Raw genomic sequence first — 12,685 nt, forward strand, 5'->3', positions numbered from 1 at the left:
AATCTGGAATCGGTAAGTTGAATAGTTTACAAGTTAAGGCCTTATAAACAAATTAACTAATTATTAGTCTGGACGATCCCGAGGATCTTTCACAATCGCACTGATTTTTTTCATGGTAGATTTCATAATAATACATTGAAATCTATAATTTTTTTTAAATTTCAAATTTGCAATCTTATTTTCTTTTATTTTTTAGCCTTAGCTGTAAAACGAAATATACGACGCACGAACGTGATATAGTTATATATTATTACATATTCGGAAAGCTTATGAAAAGAGTTTTAAGTTAAAAAAAATCATCAAGATTCGTTGAAAAACAACGGAGTTACAGACTTACATTGTCTTTATTAATCAAATCATTGGTATTACTTGCAGGACTTGATATTAACATAGATTACACCACAAGCTTAATGACAATGTGGAACAAATTTTCTTTAAAGATGTTATTTCCTTTGAGATATAAAGAACAATAAAATTTATTTGTAAATTTCGATATCCTGAATCTCAAGAATGTAGTCATTATGGATCTTTACTCATAGGAAGTTTTTTTACATCTAAACGTAGTATTTCTTAAAAAAAGTCCAACAGACACAATCGTTTAGTTTTTAATGACAAAAGTCACTTCTTAGGTGTCACAAAATATCATGGATAATTTTAACAAAAACTAAAATAAGTTTTTACTAAACTCTCGAATTCAGAATGACGTCAATCAACACAGTGTTTGTTAACACATGCATTACTTTCATTAAAAACCCGACTATATTGAGAAATAAACATTTGCGGTTTGCTTTTTAGGTTGCTGAAATTGTTCATGTTGTGTTGTATTTGCCGGAAAAGCAGTATTTCTTAAAATTAGATCTATTTTTATTACAGTAATGACCGTTTTTCTACCTCTCACGGGCAACATCTGTTCAGTATCTTGTAGCATTCTCTCATTTCTTATTTATATTGAAAAAAAAAAGTTTTCACTTACAGCCCGTAAATGATAGTTCGGGGAGACGGACAGAGTTATGGCGTTCTTATTCCAGGGCAGAATTATTAAGCCGCATCAAGCAAGCATCGTCTGGAAACTAATGGTAATTTATTTCCCTCAGGTAAAACTCCATAAACTTCGATCAAATGTTATTTAAAGTTCGCGTGTCAATTACGTATCTGAGATGCCGTCTCGATAATAACGTTCTAGATCAAAATTTATCGGGGGCTCATGAATAAACAATATATTGCGGTGGCGCGGTTTTAGTTTTAATGAAGTCTTACTTTATTACAGGGCGCGGGTAATCAAATTTTTATCGTTTGTTTATGCATTCGGATGATAAAATCTCATAGAAAATTTGCGACACGAGATGTTGACTTAATCGCCCACCAAAAAAGGTCTCAGTTAACTTATTAAATATTTGATTGATTTTATTAAAGACATTTTTTCTCATCAATTGAAGCTGTCATATTCAACCTTTCAACCCCGGAAACAGAGAATTGTAAGTGAAGATGGGCTGAGCGATACTTATTCCAAATATCTTCCATCCTCTTCTACCAACTTTCCAATCACTCTATCTTTTAAAAATACATAGCAAAGAAATAATTTTAGGTACGTTATCAAATAATTTTTTGCATTATAAAAATGTACTAGGGATATGAGAGATATATACTTATTACAATGGAAATATTAAGTTTTTGTAATCCTCGGAAACAGAAACTACAATTTTGTCCCGAACTAGATCGGTGACTTCGGACAATGTTAATGTTACTCACTGCCTACTGGCACAAAGTGTTACTTTATATCGACTGACAGAGAGCAACCTACTAATCTATAGGCACTATGAAAATAAGACTAGTGTCGTACTAGGCGAAATAGTTTCTAACTAATGATATTGTAGAAAACGACTAGTCTGTAGACTATTTCCAATTAACATCGGATTACACTCGCAATATTTAGCAAACAGTTAAGATCATTTATCAGTACATTAACAATAATATTAATCATAACAAGAATTCTGTTGCTTGGCAGCATTCTTAATTTTGTACATTCTAGATAATCCTCAATGGCGAATTGTGGTTCTAACATGATTGCATACGTACACTCTACACACTACGGATATTAGGTCACCGCTCATTTCACCTTAAGGTAGGTATCATTACCAAATTATCGCTCACTATATCGTTTCGTACACTACCAAAACCATTCTGTACTACGACCGGTTTGGTCCAACAATCTCGTTGAGAAGTAGTATTAGTAGTGTTGGGGCGGTCTCAGTCTGGCAATTAGGCCACAAGTGGGCCCTTTTTGCCTGCCCCGCCGTCCTATTACCTATCCTCTGTCTGCCTCGGACGCTCCTTGAACCTTACTAACGTCCTGATGAACGCCAGGATTTTGATTCATGGCAGGTCTCTCACCTCATCCCCTTGCAACTCTTTGGTACCAAAGACTTTATGCCTCAACTTTCCGAAGATTGCGCAATATCCTAAAAGATGGATAGGATCTTCCTCAATTCCTGTTAAACTTAAATACCTCCTAAGTCTGCAATGGCCTGTCAATTTGACTTAGGGTTCTCCTATCAAGGCTTAGCACCAGCAAGATCAATAACAGCAATAACAATGACATCTAATTTAAGGCAACGACGTTGATAACACTCTTAAATCTTCTTACTTGAACTGGTTTCCTTAGTCGACAGGATGCGTAAGGAGGATACAGCTGGCTATCACTTTTCAGAATAAAGCTATTAAAAGTAGGGTCCAACTTTTTTGTTGTTTCTCTAACAATATTTCTAATGAAACTATAGACTTCTTTATACAGCTAAACGCAGAAGAAAAAATATTTTCCTGAATTGATAATAAAAGATATAGTGTGCCATTTGAACAAAAACAGTTGACTACAGCAATTTTAACCTGTGTTACCACGGAGACGATATAATAATGTCATTTATTAGAGTTTGAGCGGCGATTTAAAAATATATAGTGTTTGTTATAGCTATTTGTTAAAATAAATGAGATACGGGGCCGCGAATATCAAACTGAATCACCCAATATACAATTCACAAATGCTTTTTTGCTTATTCTCCGCTGCCCCCCTGTGATTTCTGAAATTAAAATTACCACCTTTGCATACTTATAATGAAATTATCGCAACACGCTCCGAGGCACAATAGTGAACGCCAGTCACGCGTCAAACTTTTCCTGTCTAATTATTAAAAATTCCACATCTGTGAGTGATGATGAACAAGGGGAAACTGTTCCTTCTCTTTCAGATTTCACAAAATGCCAGTATTGAGTGCGGTTTGGATACAATAGAATATCCTTTCTGTTTTTAATTTACTTTTTATTATGTTCTTTCCAAAGTATTGGTTATTTCGTAATATGTATCATAGTCTTAATATAATTTGTTAGTGTAAAGTAAAATATTGCAAAATATATTTTACTTCTAATTACACTTTTTCAGTTGCATATATTTCTTAATAACATTGTATTAGAAGCACTGACTTGAGTATCTGTTTTTTATTTTGTTGCTATTCGATACATCACCAGAAAGAAGACTGTTGTAACAATATAAACAGATACATCGTTACTGTAGTATATTACAGTACCTTAGAGAGAACAAAATCTGATAAAAATATTTTATTATTTTGCCTTTCTGTCTAGAAAGAAACGGTAAAGATCAAAATAATAGTAATTTTTGAGATCTAAATAAACATATTATACAAATTAAACAACTCACTGTTGCCTTTCGGAATAAACATACACTAATCTTGTGCTTTTTTAATCAAAACCACTGTTAGTCTTTCTTCAATTTCCGTTTTCTTTTAGTTACAATAATATGTTGACAGTTTCCACGGCAAAATCTGCACAAAGGTTATAGTCGAGATATGGTAGTGCATCTGCTAGCTTTTCTGTGTTTAATTCACTAAACAAACTTTTAAATTATTTACTATAGCATGTGTTCGACAATACTCTCATCTTCCAGACAAAGCGTATATATTCCAAGCGAGTTTTTTTTATAGTGTCCTCATCCTAACTTTGTTCAATATTTTCTCTCTAAAATTATTCATTTTTGCTTTTATTTTTTTTTACAATCATCCATAGAAAAAACTATATAGGACTCAAATCAAAACTTCCTACTGATCACTGTGAGGGAAGTTAAAAGAATAACGTTAGACTAGAACAGGAAATGGTTATTATAAAACAACTTTTATACGGTATGGTATACTTTTTCCAATTTAGAAAATGTTCAGCAACAGCAACTTTAGTCTTATCCACTATTGTTTTTTCATTAGTTTCTTTTTGAAACCACTTGAAAATTTTCTAAAGTTTTAATCTTTATCATATTGATCCAAGTAGAAGGCCAAAAAAATAAGGCTATAGAACGATATTTGAATTCGCATTACAATTAAGTGCCATGAAAATTTAAGATTTAGTGTTTAGTATTTTAGAAAAGATATTTTTGTCCGAAAGGGAGGTATCAAGTGAATATAAATCAAGGGTTTTGTACTTATGCATACTTCTGGCTAATCTAAAATCTAAAACTAATTAGAAAAATAAAACGCAACGAATGATCTGCCAGTGACAGGGAAGACAGTATCTGTCCCATTTGGCGACGTCTTCCGAATTAAAATTTAATGTTTGCCAACATTAGCGTTCTTCCTACGAGTATATAAATTATTCATTTAGTTCAGTTGGCTTAGGGCCATTTTAAATACTAAACGTAGATTTAATTAAACGAATTTAAGTGCAATTCTACTGCACTATTTCTGGTTGAATAAATATTGTGGCGGAAATAGTCATTAGTAAAGCTCGAGAGAGGATATAATGCCGTTAATGAAAATTTGGGAAGAAGCCTAATAGATTAGGGAAAATGAGAAATATCCATCTAAAAATAGCAAGAATGCTTTAATTACATGTACGATTGAGTATCATGATCCTATATTACCATTACTATAACAGTTAAAACTTCTGAACACCTCATACATGTGCCCTTTTCTTAAATTTTTTTATTAGATACCATTTTGAAGCCTGATACATACTGTTAATAATATTAATAAAAATAAAGAACGACATCTACTGAATATTTCGAAACTACATATCAATTTACAATTACAAAAAAAAACTTCCTGGAAAAATTAAACAGTAAAATTTAGTTCTTATTTATTAAAACTAAGAAAAATAATGATCCTAATCACTTGAAATTATATTCTTTATTATCCATTTTCTTTAATTTCTTTAATTAGCTTTATTTAATGTTAATGAAAATTAGCAATTATATGCAATGAATTTGTTTTACAATGTGTGTTTAAATGTAATAGGTAAATAAGTGTCCACGTTACGTATGTTTGGACGAAGACAAACCAGTATATCAGTTATGCTCAACCAAAGTTAAATTAGCTCTCTTGTGCTGTGACGTAACGGCGATCCTCCTGGTTAGCTGGTATGCATAAACTGAAACGAGATACACTGCCATCAAATTACTGTAATTAATTGAAACTTAAATTGATTAATTGACTAGCGACTAGACGCCCCCATCTGTGATAATGTTGTCTGTGGAATTACCAGCCACTGATAACGAAATTGTGAGTGTCGATATTGTTTGTTTAATTAGGTACGTAATCTTATATTTCCAAATAATTATTAAAATTGATTTTTTAAATTATACAGGCTGTTACAAATTCGCTTCTCACTACAAGAATCTCGGAAACGGTAAGAGCTACGAAGTAGCTTAAGTGGGGGCAAAGTTGCGTAATCAGGGGACCAACATTATGCCTTTAAAAAATCAAGGCTAACATGATTATTTTTCGAAATATTAAAAAAAAACGAAATTTTGGAAATCCGTTTTTGTTTCATTTCAGCCTTGTTTGAGGTGATATTGAAAAAAGAACAACACTTTTTGCCCTCTATCGATAGGCATAATCAATTTTTGTCTGTAACGTTTCGTCTCTCCAGGACCATCATCAACTTAATTCTTTTAAATACGAGCCTAGAAATTTTATTACATTTTTTTGCAAGCCTTCATGACCCCCAATACTGTACTGCCCCAGCCCGAATCAGATTCAGACGTTTTGTCTCGAAAAATTCATCTTCAGTGTATTCGTTACAAATGTATCTAAATTTTTTATTTAGATTTCTTTGTTTATTGAATTATCGTACACTGTAAGTGTCGTTAGACCCTGTAAAATCCATCTAGTTATTTAAACTATTACCACCACGCGTTACAATAAAACATTTATTATTATTAACTATTACCATCACTTGGTCATACATAACTCAATAAGTTGTTGCGTCAAAATTAAAACATTATTACAATTTTAATTTTATTATGACAAATTAATTCTTAAAAATGCATATGAACAACCAAAACGCCAACTGAATATTATTCTTTAAAAAATTTCAGTAAATGTTCAAAAACATTTTCGTTTTGGCAAAGGTTGAAAATGAAGATCAGCGTAATATTATCGGAATTTATTATATCTGTAACCGCAACTGTGAAAGAGCATGTCAGATGTATTTGTATGAATATCCTGAAAAAAATAGATCGGAATTTGTTTGAATTTTGAGCACTCGAGAAGCCTAGAAATAACTATGGACACGGGAATAAAACTCTAATAATGTTTTATTTTAATGCGTGGTGGTAATAGTTTAAATAACTAGATGGATTTCACAGGGTCTAACGACACTTACAGTGTACGATAATTCAATAAACAAAGAAATCTAAATAAAAAATTTAGATAAATTTGGAACAAATACACTGAAGATTAATTTTTCGAGACAAAACGTCTGAATCTACTTCGTACCTCTTACCGTTTCCGAGATCCCTGTAGTGAGAAGCGAATTTGTAACAGCCTGTACGCTTGCATTTTTCTTTGGTTGTGTTAAAAACAGTTCAATTTAAGAAATAACTATACAGAATTAATCGTTTTTTTTCTTCATTCAAGGATCTGTAGATGTATACCTAATAGGACTGAATTATGCTATAATTCCAAATTTGGACATTGCAAAAGATTTTACATTATAAAGTAAATTATTTCACATGCACATGCACGACAAATTTTAAGAACGAAATGTTTTTGAACACACAGGATGATTTATAAGACCCAGGAAATATTGTAAAGGTAAGTTTCGTAGGCAGATAGGAAGTATTTGTCAGAAAATATTCTCTAAGAATTTAGAAATTGTAGATTTTGTCTACCCAGGCGGATAAAGGTAGAGACTTCGAAATTTCGGAAAAAAACTGCCCATTTTAAACAAAATTGACGTGTTCACGCGTTTTTTTTTACAGAGTAGTTCATTCCAATTAAAATTGAGTGAAAACTTTTCATTGGTCCGCCCTGTATTACAGTGTGTCCCGTTCAGAGGTGTTAACCTCTGAAAATGTGAGAAGGCTGTGGACTTTACGCAAGCCAATTTTTTACAAATAGTACCCTGAAGGGAGGTTATATTATTCTACTATCATTTTATTGAAGTAACAAAAGCCGGGCCTACTACGATTTTTTAAAGAGGTCGTTTTCCAGAAAGTGGTATTATGCATTTTTTTATCAAAAAGATAATATTACCAAGCAACAAAAGCCGGGACGCGTGGTAATTTATTTGTTAGTTCTCGGAACGGATGGGTCAAAAAGTAAAATAATCTCAGTCAACACAAATTATCAAAAGTTAAGGGCTCTCAAGTAGGTTAGCGTCGTCTTTCGGAGAAATTTAGCAATATTTTTTGAACAAGTTCACTTAGAGTCGGGGCCATGTGACAGTCATCTGTCGCGTCTGGGAGGCGTCAGCTTATGCTGGGACAGAATAAAGAAAAAAATCGATATTTTTAATAACGCGCGAAAGCACAAGAAGATATATGATAAGCTGGTTTTTCCGACGGGCTCTTTTCCCAGCAGCCCATCTCGTATCGCGTGCGGTACGAGGTCACTAGAGGAAGGCTAGGGTTATTTGTAAGTTTAGTCTCAAAATTATTTAGATAAATGTAAAATCAGTCAATTAGATAACTATTAACATGGCATAGTTATGCCAAAACGTCCCGATATCCAGGGTTCCCGTCACTAAGATAAGAACAGAAACGTCTGGTCCCAAGAAATGGGCGTGTCGAAGCGAAGTGCGAATTCAGGAGAGATCTACGAAAAAAAGTGAGTTCTTCCTTAGGTTCCACATTGAGCAGTCGACTTAGTTTTAGAGTCTCGGATTAATTTAATAATGGATAAAGTCATTCCAAATTTTGCTATGGATCGCGCATTCCCTGAATCTCGTTAAGCTGTCGTGTGTAAAGAAAGTAATTAATAATGTTTTTCGAGCCGTTGTGTAGTTTGTTTGTTTGTTTTGTTTTTATTGTTATTAAAACCCTTCTTGGAAGTTTTGGAGTTTCTTTTTGTTTCTCTCAACTTCAGTGTCACCCTATATAACCAGCCACTGAATTACATTCTACGTAAGCAATAGAGGGTAAGTGCCTGAAATTCATTCTCTGAACATACAACATTTCTAAGTTCCCACGTATTAATTACAGTATAATGATAATTATAAACTCTCTTTCGAGAATTAAATAGTAAACTCTTTTGAAATCCAGACTCGTTATGATACTGGTCATAACCGTAGATACATAATTAAAGAAATATCCCCTCAGGTTACAATACCCATATATCAAATTTGAACGAGAAATGTCTATTGACTGTTTTTTTATGTGGTGTAAAACTTCGAAAAATTAGACAACTAAAAATTATAATAAGCATGTCAAGGATTGCCCTGAAAGTGAAAACAAATATCAATCGGACAAAGAAAAAGTACATACACTATAAATTTAACACTTTTAATTATATTAATTAATTTATTATTAATTAATTATAAAAATAATAACTTACCAAAAAATGCAATGAATTATAAATACTATGTTTCCAACATGAGAGAGATGAGCTTAATCTAAATTTGAAATAAACTATAGGGTGTCCCATTTAAAAAATAGTATGTTTGGTCCATCCTGGTAATACGTAACACTCTGTATATACGAAAATAATTTTAAAATGAGCAGTTTTAAGTTGGCTACAGTTTTTGTAAATATCCTTTTTTTTAATATCTTCTATAATAAAGGAGATATCGTACTTCGATGCACTAATGCCGCACCCTGTATTTTGAATGAGGGTGTAATTTCTATTCCATTTACATCATGCCAATCCGCTAATATCAATATAAAGTGCCCGACATTGTTCCTTTAAATATAATATAGGCTAGGAACGTTAAATAAAAATAATGCTTTATTTACTTTGATTAACAAAAAAACCTCGACCTATCCACAACGTCTGAGCAAACGCGATCTATTGTTAGTGCGCATCTTGTTTATTTGAATGTACACGGATAGTTCTCCGGGTAACAAGCAAACTGCTGAACTCGCCCCCCGGCAAACTTGGGATGTTTACGGAGTTTCTAAAGCGCGAAAGCTGTTTGTTCCGTCCACTTCGTAATCAGCTTATGAATGTGTGAACAGATTAGCAAATAAACCAATTAATTTTTATGCTATTAACGGCTTTGTAACACTTATGGTAATCGGAACTTTAACAGCTACTCGTCGTAGTGATATATTAATCAAATAATAGTTATTTATTGTTTAAGTGTTTTAAGTAGCATTTTATCGAGCGTTTAATATTTTTAAGTGGATAAAAGGCAATTAAAACACGAATGCAATACGTTTTATCCATAATCACATCACAATCATATTTGTGGAGTCAGAATTATTGGAATTTAATAAAAAAAAATATTCGCACGACTTGATATTTTTAATATAATGACAATAAATGAAGAAGTCATGCTAACGTATTTTTAAATTTTGAAGAAAAAATAGGCAATTTCATGTATATGGTCGAAGTATTCGATGTTGAAGGCTACTATACTCTATTTTTAAACTAGGAGGAGCGTTAGAATTTTACATTTTGACATTTGTTGTCATTTTGCCTCTTAGTTATCATCAGTTTGTTGTCATTGTGTTTTTACCTGCTTTTCTATATATTTATTATCCCAGTTACGTATAAATCAGTTCTTATCAGAACTAAACAACTTATTATATTGTTTGTCATCCGTTTTTTTCCAATTTTTCATTGGATATGGATGATGCTGTGCCGACCACGAGTAAGGCAGGCGCGGGAATTATATCGCCGTCGCCCCCAAGGAAACGAAAACAACTCAGTTTGGGGCATTTATCTCTGGCAGAAAAACAAGCTATATTGAATTTGTACAAGAAAAGCATAGATGATGAACCTACTCTTAAAACTGTCCAACTTGTATCCAAAATAGCGATGACATTAGGTAAATTTATATTAACATTATCTTCTGCTGAACTAACTATATTACACATTATACTTTTTTAGGTGTTGCAAAATCAACAGTATATCGAGCCATAAAACAATATAAATCTACTGGAAGGGTATCTACTTCCAAACACTGTGGTGGACGACCTGGGATTGTTACATGTTTGGATGAAGCAATGAAGAATTCCATAAGGCGTATAGTACACAGCTTTTTCTTTAAAAATGAGATCCCCACTTTGGACAAAATATTAACCGAAATAAAAAGTCGTCAGGATTTGCCACAGATGTCCCGTTCCTCATTATACAAATTTATGAAACAAATTAATTTCAAGTAAGGTTGAAGACATATCTCGGAGCAAGTATAATTGCAATAAAAACATTTTATTTTTTTTTGCAGATACTTAAAAACGAAGTCGTAAAAGTGTGTTGATAGAACATGATGATATAGTGAGACGGAGACTTGACTACTTGATATCAATTAAAAAGTTTAGATCTGAAGGTAGACCTATTTATTATTTAGATGAAACATGGTTAAATGAAGGTCATACAAAAGAAAGGGTATGGGTTGATACTAATATTAAAAATAAACGTGAGGCATTCAATGAAGGGCTGTCTATGGGACTATAAAACCGCCCGGTAAAGGAAAGCGTCTTATCATTTTACACGCTGGCTGGCGATTTGTTGAAGATTCGTTATTGGTTTTCGAAGACAAGAAGAGTGGGGATTATCACGAGTAAATGCAAATGTATTTGAAAAGTGGTTTTCTGAATTTTTGAAAAAAATATCAGATAATTCTGTTATTGTAATGGACAATGCAAAAAAAGAAAATAAAGTTGTGTTACGATTACCGCCATATCATTGTGAATTAAACCCTATAGAATTGATTTGGGCACAGGTGAAGGGCGTAAAGGAACTACTAATAGAGGCTCTTAACAAATATAAACTGGAAAAAATGTGTAGAACATGTGTTTAAGGAAGAAGAAAAAATGGGAACACTTGACGAAATTATGGACGATCTCATTGAACCTTTAATCATATCAATTAATAATAGCGAGAGTGATATGGATACTGACTCATCAAATAATTCAGAAAATTGCTAAAGACAGGATTTGTCCCTCATTTTTACCAATAATATAAATTATAAAAACTTATTTTGTTACTTTGAATACCTGCAGATGATATATTACGAACGATGTTCAGTTATCAGTTATTTGTCAATTATCCGGTAACTTAATAAATGTAGTTCATAGAAATGCAACAATTCAAAGTAACAAAAACACCATTGTATGTTTACTCCAATGCTAAGTGTAAAAATGTGAATCAATAAAAAAATTTTTTAAAATGAAAACTATAATCAATCGTTTATATATGTTTGGTTTGTAGTATATTATTTCATTCATATTCAGATTTTCAATGTTATGTAGTAAGTACTTACCTACCTACTTTAAAAATTTATATATAAAAGTTAAATAAACCTAGAATTAGATATTTATGCATTGCACATTATTTTGAGTAACCCCATTTAAAAGCAATGAAAGCTTATTGTACTCAAAATGAGGTTAAACACTTGCAGTGAGTATATACTTGATAGTCTGATGCTAGCTGGGGTAGTTTTTAGTAACTTTTGCAGTGTAAATCTGTCTTTGGCATTCACTCCTTTTAGTTTAAAAATAGACTATATAAACGTCTACAAAAATATAGATATTGGAAAATATAACAAGCTTACTGCTTATTTGAAGAGTGAATCGAGAAGATACAAAGCAAAACAGCTGCAGTATTGGAAGGAGCACATATTGAAGGATTTTTGACTGCGGCTTCGATAAAGAATATAGGTATATAGTGAACTTTGAATTATTGTAGATTGCATTAATAATGGGGGTTTCTGGTGCCTGTCGATGCTACGAACTGACAAATTTAAAAATTAGTAACGTACAGGACGTTGGCAGTTACTTGTTTCAATACCGGACACCAAGACGGGCATTTTAAGAAAATTTACAATTATAGAAGAAGGATTTTGCGTGAATGCTGTTGAAATATGCAGAACATATATCTCTATATGAAATATTATTGTGGGTGTTTCTTTATAAAATTTAATTTAATTTAATTTAATTTATGATGTTGATTTTAATTTTGTCAAATTTTTGTGTTTTATGTGTTAAGTGTTGCGTTGTTTTTGGTTTTGTTTCTGTAATTACTTTTTTTATTTAGATTAACTGTAAATTGTTTAATACAAACCTTTCTTTTATTTACCTCGTATATTAATTTTTTTCCCTTGCTAGCTGTCACTCAGATGTTTGTTTTAATTTGAATCTCAGGAGTCGGTTCTGTATCATTCATACATAACTTGTTCAATGCAGAACGCCAGAAAATAGAGTTTTTAAATTTTATACAATACTTATTTAAATTAGTTAATTGGA

The 12,685-nt window shown here is 32.1% G+C and overlaps 1 pseudogene; it reads left to right on the forward strand.

The window, feature by feature from the left end:
- Window positions 1–10,064: 10,064 nt before the first annotated feature.
- LOC111691369 lies at window positions 10,065–11,005 on the forward strand (annotated as a pseudogene).
- Window positions 11,006–12,685: the final 1,680 nt, after the last annotated feature.

Source organism: Anoplophora glabripennis, unplaced genomic scaffold (genome assembly GCF_000390285.2).
Source record: "Anoplophora glabripennis isolate ALB-LARVAE unplaced genomic scaffold, Agla_2.0 scaffold146, whole genome shotgun sequence".
Taxonomy (NCBI): Eukaryota; Metazoa; Arthropoda; class Insecta; order Coleoptera; family Cerambycidae; genus Anoplophora; species Anoplophora glabripennis.